Here is a 12673-nt window from a genome sequence, read left to right as displayed (position 1 = left end):
TCTGCCCACGTTTGATGACAAAGCATACTGTGGGCTATACTTTATTCTCCAGATGACACACACATCCTCCAAAAGGGTATCATACAGACAGATACCTGGTGTCAAATTCATGCTGTAAAGCTATAAGCCAAAGAAGGCATAGTTATTCACTTTTAGAAAACAAAGTATCCCCAGAGTACGACATAGGTAGTAGCCCCCAAAATGTGGAACAGGTACTAATGTATACATAGAGCCATGTGTTAAGTAATCTCTCCTTTGATAATCACATTACCAAAAGGTTTTGGAAATCCCTCTGTGGAGCACATAAGCAATAAAGGGTTTGCATGCAGACCCACAGAGGTTGTTGCACACCTATAATGATTAGTCAACTTTGCCAGACTTTGCTTGCTTTGGAACAGGTTTCAAATATACCTCAAGCATAAACCCTCACACTCTTCAATAGAAACCGTGATGAGTGGATGTGAAACGGAAGATGTAGCCCAGGGATCACTGCAGTGGCTAAGCTTGTCACAAGCACAAAGAAGTGACCTAAGGTCTGGAAAGCACCAGCATGCTCTGGCAAAGATAACAGATGCATTCATGGAGAAAGCAGAGTACCCACCTATGAAATAATTGAGGTCACATGTATGTATATGGATTTGCCCCACAGCTACCTTACATGTGTAATGCACATACTGTTGTCATTATGATATGTCATACACTTGAAAAATCAAAACCCACTCCACATTGGCCAACGGTGTTACACACCTGGAGCACACACACACAGTCAGCACATGCGAGATTCAAACTCCTTCCTAACTACATTATACTATAGCAGTATGCATTCATGCAACACGCTATACACATTACTGGGATTTCATCTTTCCACAGGTATATTTGTAGGATGGTGATATCATGAGACTTGACAAAGATGAGTATACAACTTTTAAGGGGTGTGAGTAGTCTCCAAAAAAGTTGTTCCTCCCCAGGGAGGCACACACACTCTCACACACAGTTGGCAAGTGCATGATTCAAACCTCTACCTAACTACATTATGATACTTCAGCAGTACGCATTTACATGACACACTATACACATTACTGGAATTTCTCCTTTCCACAGGTATATTTGTAGGATGGTGACATCATGAGACTTGACAAATATGAGTATACCACTTTTAAGGGGTGTGAGTAGTCTCCAAAAAGGTTGCTCTCTCCCCAGGGAGAGACAGACAGACACACACAGTTGGCAAGTGTGGTGTTCTTAATCCAAACTAAGTACGTCTTTACACTTCAGCAAGCAATATGGAGTTACTGGGTGCAATACAGACATTACTTGCTGACAGTTTGCCCAAAGGTTTTTTTCACATTTGCTAACCTCAGCAGGCTTATCATACTAGGTGTATTGTGAGTGTATTGTATGGATAGGCCATGACCATATCATATATGGGTTGATGCACCACATGCTGGCACACACAGGGTCAAACCAGTGGATAAGCTCTGTTAACCCTGTACTGGACAATACAGTCAGGAGGAGTAGGGTCATACAACCACAACACCAACTGTCTCACATAGACCTACAATATAAGCACCAGCAAAACACACACATAAATGCACATTACCATACTCAGAGAATACAAATATTAATCTGAAAAAGAGAGTGTCCTCCTAAGCAGACAAGCAAGCAACATGCACCTCCAAGCACACGCCAGAAAACACATAATACACCAAAGCAGTGTGCCTCACAACAGGCCCTAAGGCAAAACAACATACCCAACACACTAGTAATAGGTGACTTCATAGTCAGGCACACAGATATTCCACTCACTTGAATGGAGAAGGGGAAGGTTACTGTCAGTTGTCTGTCAGGTGCTATGATCCGCCACATAACACAAGCACTTACATCACTCTAGAACAGGTACATATATGATGTTTTCTTTGTACATGTCAGTGTGATTGATCTGAAACATACCTCCCAGGACAACATGACAAGAGATATATATTAGCTCTATGATCATGTAGCCCATGCCGGTATGACCCTGACCTTGAGTAGCATCTTACATTCACCTACATGATACTGCAATATAACAGAAAGATGATAAATGTCAACAATTGGCTGAGCTTCTGGTGTCATTAAAAGGGGATCCAGTCTCTGTCTGCCTGTGATGGCATGATAGACAAGCCTTGTTGCTTCACTACAGATGGTTTGCACCTGTCGCCCCTATGCTTCTGAATACTGGCCAAGGCTCTTGCTGTCCCATATTACCTTTTTTAGGCAAGGCTCAAAGGTTCATAGGTTCATAGGTAGGTACTAGGCTATCTGCCCAAGGGCATTTATAAGCCGAGCCATAATGTGTTGGCTTTTGCCTCCCTTTTAAATTAGTTTCCTGGGCCTCTGTCTAGCAGGGCCACTGAAGTGATTCCAGGGGTAAATTTACAATTTCCCATCCTCTCGTCAAGATTCCTCTTGAAGAGAGTCAGGGAGGGGCTCTGCCTAACATCAACTGGGATTCTATTCCAGAGTGAGGGAAGTCTCTGGGACAGGAATCTACCCCTCCAGTATGTCCTGTTTATTGCTGTGCTGAGGTTTAATTCACTGGAGCATGTGGCTCTAAGAGATTTGGTTTTCTTGAGGTGGAGCATGTCCATTAATTCCAGGTTGGACATGGCCTTATATGTCAGGCATAGATCACCTCTGAGCAGGCAGTAAGCAACCAAGTAGAGCTGGAGTTTCTTTAGTCAAGCTGCATAGGGTATCTCTTTGAGGCCGATGATCCTCTTGGTGAGGTACTTCTGTGGTCTTACCAGCTGTTGCATGTGCCGATTAAGGTACATACCAAATGGGTCATTGTACTCTATTATGGGCCTAATGAGTGATGAGTAGAGGGGCACAATGACCTCTCTTGATCTAGAGGTGAACCCTTTTGTGATTAGGTGGGCTACAAAGAAGGAATTTCTAAACACTTTGGCAATGTGATTATCAAAGGAGAGTCTACTGTCCACCTGTGTCCCAAGGTCTCTTATCACACTTTCAGTGTTAAGTATACTACCGCCTATGCTGTAGTTCATGGGTACAGAGTTTTTAACAAAGGGGATGACAATGCACTTTTTGGCATTGAGCTTGAGGCCATGACTTTGACACCAGGCATCTGTCTCAGTGAGGCGCTTTTGTAGGATGTCCACATTGTTAGTACTTTTGATTATGGCTCCTAGTTTGCATTCATCTGGGAACTTTGTTAGCCAGAGACCTTCTGTGTTAGCCTGTAATTCAGGGAAGTAGATACCAAACAGGACAGGACACAGGACTGAATCCTGTGGTACTCCACTTGTCACTAGTCTGAAGTCGAACTTGGAGTCTGCTACTTTCAGAGTGTGGGTTCTGTCAGTGAGCCAGTTGGCAACCCATCTTGTGACATAGGGATTTATACCGAGTTTAGTGAGTTTATCTATAATTCCAGAGTGGGGGATGGTGTCGAAAGCCTTGGCAAGATCTAGATTGGCTGTGTGAACCACCTTACCCTTGTCTACAGCTTTGGTGACTGCTTCAAAGAAATCTATCTGGTTTAGGAGACATGATCTGTCTTTTACAAACCCCAGATTGTTGTGGTCCAGAGTTTGGAGATTACCAATATCTTTTTGTTTATAAGTTCCATGATGATACATTCCATGGCCTTGCAGACCAGGCTCATCAGGCTAATGGAGCACTAGTTCCCGGGGTCCGTGGTGGCTCCCCCTTGTGTAGTGGGATAACCGTCGCTGTGCACCATTCAGCAGGCACAAAGCCTGAGGTGAGACTATGATTGAACATGGTACGTAGGTGTGGTACCAGTTCATTCTGTAGTTCATGTAGAACACAGCCTGGGATGTTATCTGGTCCCATGGATGCTGTGTTCCTGGCTTTGGAGAATGGTTTTTACTTGTGCAGCCGTGATGACAGCAACTTTGCATTCTTCCAGTATAGAGATGGGCTCTTTCATGGTTGAGAGGGGGGTAAAGTTAGCACTGATCCTATCTGCCAGGATGTTGGCAATATCAGTTGGGTCTGTATATTTAGTACCACTGTGCTGTAACTCAGAGCAGATCTGAGTGTCGCTATTGAGATTCTTGACATAGCTATAGAATGCTTTGTCGTTGTCTTTAGAATCAGTGGCAATTTTGTTTTTGTAACTAGCTTTGGAGGATTTTATCAGGGATCACAGCTTTTTACTGAGGCTGACCAGAGAGCTCCTCCACTCATGGGATATTACCCTCTTTTGCAACAGTTTCTTCCTTCTGTTGTGCAGTTTGTTTATGGCAGGGGACCACCGGATTGGCTTCCTTTTCTTGAAGGATAGCGTCTTGGTTCTGCTTGTGATAGCACAATGCATGCACTCATGTAAGCGCTTATAAAGTGCAATTGTGAAGGATTCAGTAGTCATAACCATATTGTCCATCTGCATGGGTGTCCTGAAGTTCACCACTTCTGTCTTAAGAAGCATGAATTTGGCTTTGGAGAAATATTTTAACATGGTTTCCTTAATGGGGGTGTGGCCAGAATGTGGATATGTAGGGTAATTAGTTTATGGTCTGATGGGACCAATGAGATGTTAACTTCAGTTGGGGAACACTAGTCACTCAGGACAAACCAAACCCTATAACTAACACAAATAACCACAAAGTGAGCTAAATGCTACTCGTTGCCAGAAATCTCAGCCTCCAGATGCACACACTCGAGGCACTTCTCAGTATGGAGAATGTTGATATCTGTGTAGTAATAGAAACCTAGTTCAAGGCTCCAGAGAGCACACCAACATGACCAGGATACTACTCATTCCATACCTTCCAGCATCAGAACCTGGATCATAGCACATAGAGTGTGGATGTATCCATATTCATCAAGGATACCTAGACCTCTCTCTACATCCTCTCTACAGAATATGTTCCCATAGAATGTTGCACAGCAACATTCTTCCCACTCCACAGGGGTGAAGCCACAAAAGACCCTTGGCATTCATGCTCTATGAGCCTGATGAGTCTGATCTGCAAGGCAATGGAGCCAATCATAATGGAAGTCAACAATAAAGACATTGGGAACCTTCACACAGTTGAGAACATCCAGTTTGGCTTTGTTAAATGCAGATCACACCTCCTGAACAGGGTGGATTTCTTTGAGACAGTTACCCAGGCTACAGATGATTGAAATGAGCTCCACACAGCTGAACTATACCTCGCTAAGGCCTTTGACACCATTCCCCAGTCAGGTATTATAGATGAACTCACCAACCTGGGCATGAATCCATACATCACAAGATGGATTGCAAACTAGCTCACAGATAGATCCCACAAATTAAGAGTTGCTGGCTACATGTCAGACTCTACACCGGTAACAACTGCTGTCCCCCAGGGGTCAGTCATGGGGTCCCTCCTGTTTGGTATAGACTTCTCAAAAGTACATGCCAACACAGGAGGGCTGTGGTTGACTAAGTTTTCTGGGAACTGTAAAGTGTTTGCCATAACAGATTCCCCGGATGACACAAATATTCTCCAGAAGGGACTCTATGAGACAGATGTGTGGTGTCAGAATCATGGCCTCAAGCTCAATGTGAAATAATGCATAGTAATCCCCTTTGGTGAAAACAAAGTACCCACAAGCTACCACATAGGTGTTACCCCCTAAAAGCTGACAAGGTAATAAGGGATCTGGGGACACAAGTCATCTTTCCTTTGACAACCATGTTGCCAAGGTGATTAGGAAATCCTATGTAGCCCACCTACTCAACAAAGGGTTTGCATCCGGATCAAAAGAGGTATTGGTGGCCCTCTACTCTTAAGTCATCAGACCCATCATTTAGTACAATGCACACGACTAAGCATATCCAGCAGCTGTAGAGACCACAGAGGTACCTCACCAAGAGGATTACTGGCCTCAAACATTTGTGTTATGCGACACAACTGGTAAAACTAAATATGTTCTCCGTTGCGTACCACCTACTCAGAGGCACACTCTGCCTAACATACAGAGCTATGTCCAACACATAACTGTTGAACATGCTCCATCTACGGATAACAAAAATGAGTCGCTCTACACACTCCAGGGATATGAACCTGATCACAATGAATACAACCTGCTGGTGGGATAGAGTACCATCCCAGACACGTGCCTTACTGTTGGACAGAGACCCAATATACATCAGACAGAGCCCCTCGCTGACACTCTTCAATAGGAACCTTGATGAGTGTATGGGAAACAGACAATTCATGCCAGGCATCACATCAGCAGCCCCACTAGAAAGGGGATTAGGGTACTAACTATTAGAACTAGGGCTTAGGAGACTACCCAATGGGGAGGTGAATGCTGCACAACTTGCCTAGGCTAATATATGCCTTCGTGAAGATAGTCTACTACATACCTATGAACCTATGTGACAGGTACATGTCTACAGATAGTAAATGTGTACTTCATTGTACGGTCATGTTGTACAGTAGGCTCATGGACCACATACACTGTAATGCTTACAGATATTGGTGGCTGTCATGTACAGTGGGTGAGATGTGCACCTCATGCCTTTTGTGCCATTGGGATGTGTGCTGGGTGGGACAGTCCTGGATGGCTCCCTGTCATGGTCACCCTCTTACACACATCTCTGCCCATCCATCTTTGGCTTATTATACTGTGTTTCCCCTACATATATATAGGTACATAGGTAGGTAATAGGCTATCTGTCTGAAGGCATCTATTAGTATGGCCGGATTGTCCAGCTATTACCATACATAGGGTTAGTTTCCTAGGTCTCTGTGTAGTAGAGCTAATGAAGTGATCCATGGTGTGACAGTTCAGTTTCACATACACTCATCAAGGCTCCTCTGGAAGAGTGTCAGTGAGCGACTCAGCTTAATGTAGGTTTGGAGTCTGTTCCAAAGCAAGGGAAGTCTGTGAGTTAGTAATGTATCCCTCCAACATGTTCTTTTTATTGCTGTGATGATGATATCCCTAGAGCATGTGGCACAGCGAGCTTGGCTTCACTTCAGATAGAGCATGTACATCAGTTCTGCATTGGGCATGAACCTGTCTGTTGGGCAGAGATTGCCTGAGTAGACAGTATGCAACAAAGTACAGATTGAGTTAACTTCAGTCTTGTTGCATGAGGCAACTGTTTGAGGCCAGTAATCCTTTTGTTGAGGTACTTCAGTGGTCTTTCCAGCTGCTGAAGGTGCCTAGTCAGATTCATCGCAAGTGTGCCGTGATACTCTCTGATGGGTCTGATGACTGATGAGTAGAGGGAACCTCCTTTGATCTACATGCAAAGACCTTGGCAATTTGTGGGAACACATAGCATGATTTTCTAAACACTTTGTAAATGTGTTTCTGGACGTAGAGATGACTATCCACATGTGTCCATAGTTCCTTTATTATTACCTCTATATTTAGGGTGTAAGCACCTATGTGGTATTTGTATGACTGTAGCTTGAGACCATAATTTTGACACCACATCTGTCTGACTGAGACACTTTTTAAGGATGTCTCTGTTGTCCCAAACATCGATTATGACAACATTTTTGCAGTCATCCACAAAATTTGCTAACCATAGCCCTCATGTGTTTGGCTGTATTTCTGAAAAGTATACACCAGACAGGAGGGGTCCCAGGACTGAGCCATGGAGGACAGCAGTTGTTACCAGCTTACAGTCCAACAGGGAGACCACAATTCTTACCTTGTGGGATCTATCTGTGCCCCAGTTGGCAATCCATCAGATGACATACGTGTATAGCACAGGTTGTTGATTTTGTGGATACAACATGTGTGTGAGATGTTGGAAGAGGGCCTTTCAAGGTCTATGTAGGCCATGTGTAGCTCATTTCATTGATGTATGTCCTGGGTAACTGCCTTGAAAACTGTCTAGTAGGTTTAGGAACCATGATCTGCCCCTTGCCAAACCAAAATGGGTAGGGTTGGGGTGTTTGTAGGCTCCCAATAGCTCTGTTTATGAGTTCCATAATGATGGACTCCATGGCCTTGCAGATCAGGCTTATTAGGCTTATAAGACAATAGTTCCCATGGTCTGTTGTGCACCAACACTTGTGAAGTGTGCCAAACATTGTTGTAAGCCTTTCAACAGTTTCATATCCTGTACAGAGGGTAAGTCTCAACAGACTGTTCAGGCGCAGGGTCTGTTTGTTTTGGAGTTCACATATGACACAGTCAGGGGAACCATATTATCACATAGACGCTGTGTTTTAAGGTTTGGATAGAACTGTTTAACCATTGTATATGTGATTTTTGGGTTTTCACAATCTCCAGGTATGGTAATGGGCCCTTTTGTCAGTGAGAGGGGGGTAAATATGTATGAACCTGTCTGACAAGATGTTGGCAATGTCAGTCATGTACATGTATTTATTTATACTTTGCACTGACTCAGAAGATATATGAGTTTACATTGATATTTATGACATAGCGAAAGAAAGTTTCATGGTTCTCTATGGACTCTTTGGCAATATTTTTGCCAGAACATGGCTTGGATAATGTTAGGAGTGCTCATTGTTTCTTGATGATACTGATCGGAGATTTATTGATCTTCTTTGGAATTTCACTTTCTTTGAACAACTTAAGTACTTGTAGTACATAGTTTGATTATGACAGGGGTCCAATATATTATATGGGTCTGTTTTCATATCATTGTGTGCGCAAGACAGGATTGGTGAATAGTGACAAGTGTCTGGAGTAAGAACTGCAACTGCCAGATATGTGCGGCCCACTGCTGTACTCAGACATGGCCTGTGTGAGCATACTCAGTATGACCTTTCAGTATGTTATTGACTGACATTTGCTTAATTTGTTTAAGTGTGTGAGCATGCCCAGTATGACCTTTCACTATGTTGCTGACTGAAATTTGCTAAATTTGTTTAAGTGTGTGAGCTTGCTCACTATGGGCATATATACTATATGTGTGTGAAAAATCAAGTTGGTTTTTACTTCAGGGCTCACCTCTGTGTTGTACATCAACAGGAAGCACGCTGTGCCTGCAGGGCTTCCATGAGTCAATTTACATAGACTTATCAACATTTCTACATACAGGGGGGACAGCTATTATTTGTACATTTCTACTCGGGGGGCACACCTGATTGTTACTGTGGGTGTACATAGGATGAGGGATACACCTGACACGTATACACATTTGCTAGGCCTGTACTGCTATGTCAGGTACTCCATTTCAGTCTGTACTGTTGCTTATCATACTGGCTTGAGGCATACCACTGTACTACAGACCTTAGCTTCCAATTACACACATATTAGTTTGTGACTTCATAGCCTACCCAACCCACATCACACTGCCTGGCCTGCTGTTATTTGTCTGCATAGGCCTGGGGGGAGGTTACTCATATGCCTCTTCAGAGGGCATGATACAGCATTTGTTTGTGTTTGCATTTGTCTACAATTGTCCTGCTGGCTGTGACTGTTAGGTATGTGACCCCCCCCCCCCAACTGGTATGTGGGAGTGACTTAAGTTGTGTCTGTGCCAGTGAAATGCTGTCATGGTTTAGTGGTTCAAAATTGTGACTATAGTGCACAGAATCCTGAGTTTGAGCCCTGTCACTGTTTTTTATTTTCCTGCTGGGCAGACCTGACTGGTTAAGTAACAGTAAAGCAGGTGTGAGCGTGTTTACCCAACTTTGCTTGACTTTGCCAAACATTGCCCAACTTTGCCCAACATTGCCCGACGTTGTGCTGATTAGCAAGGTGTGCAGCTATGCGCAATTGTATTTAAATATGTTCAGTACTGGTAAAATTTGCTTAGCAGTGCTTTATATTGCTTAAAATAGAGACTCATGCCTCAGGTGGTGTTGCAGGGCTGCCTGTGTCGGATGCACATATTACACTCCCTATACATGTTTGAAAACAGGTAGTGTCAAGTTAGGCATCCCTTTTACTGTATGTGTGTGTCAGAGAGAGGTGTCATTTCCAGGGTTCCTACTGAGTCAGTGTATGTGCTATGTGATGCCTCTTTGCCAAGGCCAGGGCATACTGGGCACGCCTCCTTCTGCCTACTGGGGCAGGCTCAGGTTGTTCCTCCTCCGAGTCACTGTGCTTGTGCAGGCCTTGGCAATGGTGGGGGCTGTTTGGCCCTGCCCCATGTTGTTCCTGCTGCAGCTGTTTCCACAGGATCATATTGTGTAACATGGCACATACCATGAAAGTTTGGGTACATGTAGTTGGTGAGTACTGCAAGGCTCCACCAGATGTGTCCAGGCACTAGAAACGTGACTTGAGCATCCCAAACACACGCTCAATTATGTTTCTTGTTTGTGCATGTGCCTCATTATGGAGTTCTTGTTCGGGTGTGTGTGCATTTCTGATGGGTGTCATCAGCCATGGCTCCAGTGTGTATCCAGCATCCCACACTAGGTGACCGTCAGGGATGTCCCCATTGGCAAATTTATGGTACAGCTGTGTCAGATGCCAGATGTGGGAATCATGATAGCTTCCAGGGCAGCCAGCACAAACATTCATTATTATGCCCTGGGCATCACACACAACCTGGCAGTTGATGGAGGGGAAGCCCTTGTGGTTGATGTAGACCCTACCCTGCTCATTGGGTGGTGCTTTGATGTGTATGTGCGTGCAGTCTATTGCACCTACTACCTCAGGGTATTCTGCTATTTGGTGGAAAAGATGCATATTGCTGGCCATTGCCTCACGGGAATTGGGGAAATATACGTGCTCACTGACATGTGCTGACATGGCATCCAGGAACTGGTGCAGTACCCTGGATGCTGATGCCTGTGAAATCCCCATCATATCACCAGTTGGTCTCTGGAAGGTATCTGTAGCTAGTATTCTTAGGCCAACACATACCTTGGTATCCACTGGGATGGGTTCCCCTCTGTTGGTTCTGTGTTTGAGGAGTGGCCGGCACAGTTCAACAATTTGCTGCAGGAGGTCTCTGTCCACCCTATAGCGCTCTACTATCTCCAGCTCATGTAGCCCCTGGTAGGTTACCCTGGGTCTATACACTCTTCTCCGTCTCCTCACTGTGGGTTGCTCAGCAGCATTCACAACATCACCACCCTCAGCACCTTGCATGTTTTGGTTTATGATAGCAAAAGCAGCCCCTAACATTTTGTCTGACTTTAAAGATTTTAACCTTTCCCTCTTTGTATACTGTAGTGTTACAGAGTTCTTGGGAAAAAACAGGGAAGAATGCTGTTTGCAGAGTTTAAAGTGCTGGGCTGGGCTAGTCTGCTGCCTGTGTAATTGGCTGATTCTGATATATTTCACCTGGCGGCTCTGCTAGTTCTCCTTGGTTAACTTCCTACGACTTCTTTTCCTTCCTTTTCCCTTTCTGTTTCCACCCAGGGCAGCGCCGCACAAACACGCGCACACATGCACACACGCTGTGTGCACGTTTGCAAGAAATTTCAGATATTTTCACATTGTACACCTTTGGTTTCTGGATTTCAAAAAGGTCAGCTGTAGACACACCTCTTGCAATCCTGAGCAACTTAGAGAAAACACAAGACACTGTGCTCCAATTAGCTTACAGCCTTTCTGACACACCCCCTCATGATGTTACCTATATTCTACTCTACTACTCACCTTCTCCTACACTTACACTCTTTGGACATGGCTCACATGCTGGGGAAAATTTGGATTCACTATCCTTATCCTCATTTGCATAGGATTGCCTACTAATGCATGGCTACATCTCTCACACTGAGCTTCCCCCCTTAGCAACCAGTACTCAGTGGCCATGTTGTCTTCAACCTGCCATTCACCTGCATGGCAGGATAAGCTTTTTAGTGAAAATGTCTATTTTTGGCAATTTTTAAATTATTTTCTTGTTTTTAAAGTGCCGCACATTTGCCCTGTGCTGCGCTACGCTTAAACATCGGAGATCGGGGGAAAAAGTTAGATTTTAATAATTTTAAACATTTATAAATGCCAATGGCCTTATATTTGGCCACTGACATGCTTCCTCAACTGTATGCATCCTTTATTTGGAGCTGTCTTAGCTTCGTTTAGCTGTTTGCAGAACGGTACTCTGTTACCAACAGAGTACATTTCTGCAGATAACACTAATCTTCCACGGACAGGTTAGTGTTTCCTGGATTGCAAATTTACCTCATTTGCATAGCTTTCAGCAGCAAATGTGGTAATTTGCATACCATGATGCTGTCCATGCAAGAGTAGCTTTAGCAGCTCTCGTGCAAGCCCCTGCCGGCTGTTCCTGGATTGCACATTAGACATTTTGCCTGTTTGACGTCTTACTCTACTCTACAACTCCGTGCAAGCTTTCGTATATCTGGCCTAAGGTCTTATTAAGGGACAGATGATATGTTTGTCAGGGCTGATAGATAACTCCATTTTTTATATATTTTGTGTAGCAAAGTAAACCAATGACCAAAAACTATTCACAAATGTCATATTTCTTTCTCATTTCTTCTCCCTTATTGTTTTAATGTAATGCACTGATTCTATTTATGGATGGTATTTTTCACACACATTTCTGATGGTTTCCTTTTCCATACACCCATAAGATTCTCCCTGATGGTCTATCTTTCCTCTATAATATTGCAGCCCCTATATTTGGTATTCTACTGTTGCCTCTAATGCTGTTAATATTGAGGTCCTGTAGTATCACATCATTCTCAGCATCTGTTAATTTTCCCTAGTGAGAGGATGCAGATTGTCCACCAGATGCAGCAGGCTTTTTTCTGTG

This window comes from Protopterus annectens, chromosome 3.part1, assembly GCF_019279795.1.
Source record: "Protopterus annectens isolate FY-2018-M chromosome 3.part1, PAN1.0, whole genome shotgun sequence".
NCBI lineage: Eukaryota > Metazoa > Chordata > Ceratodontiformes > Protopteridae > Protopterus > Protopterus annectens.
Note: the sequence above shows the minus strand (reverse complement) of the source record.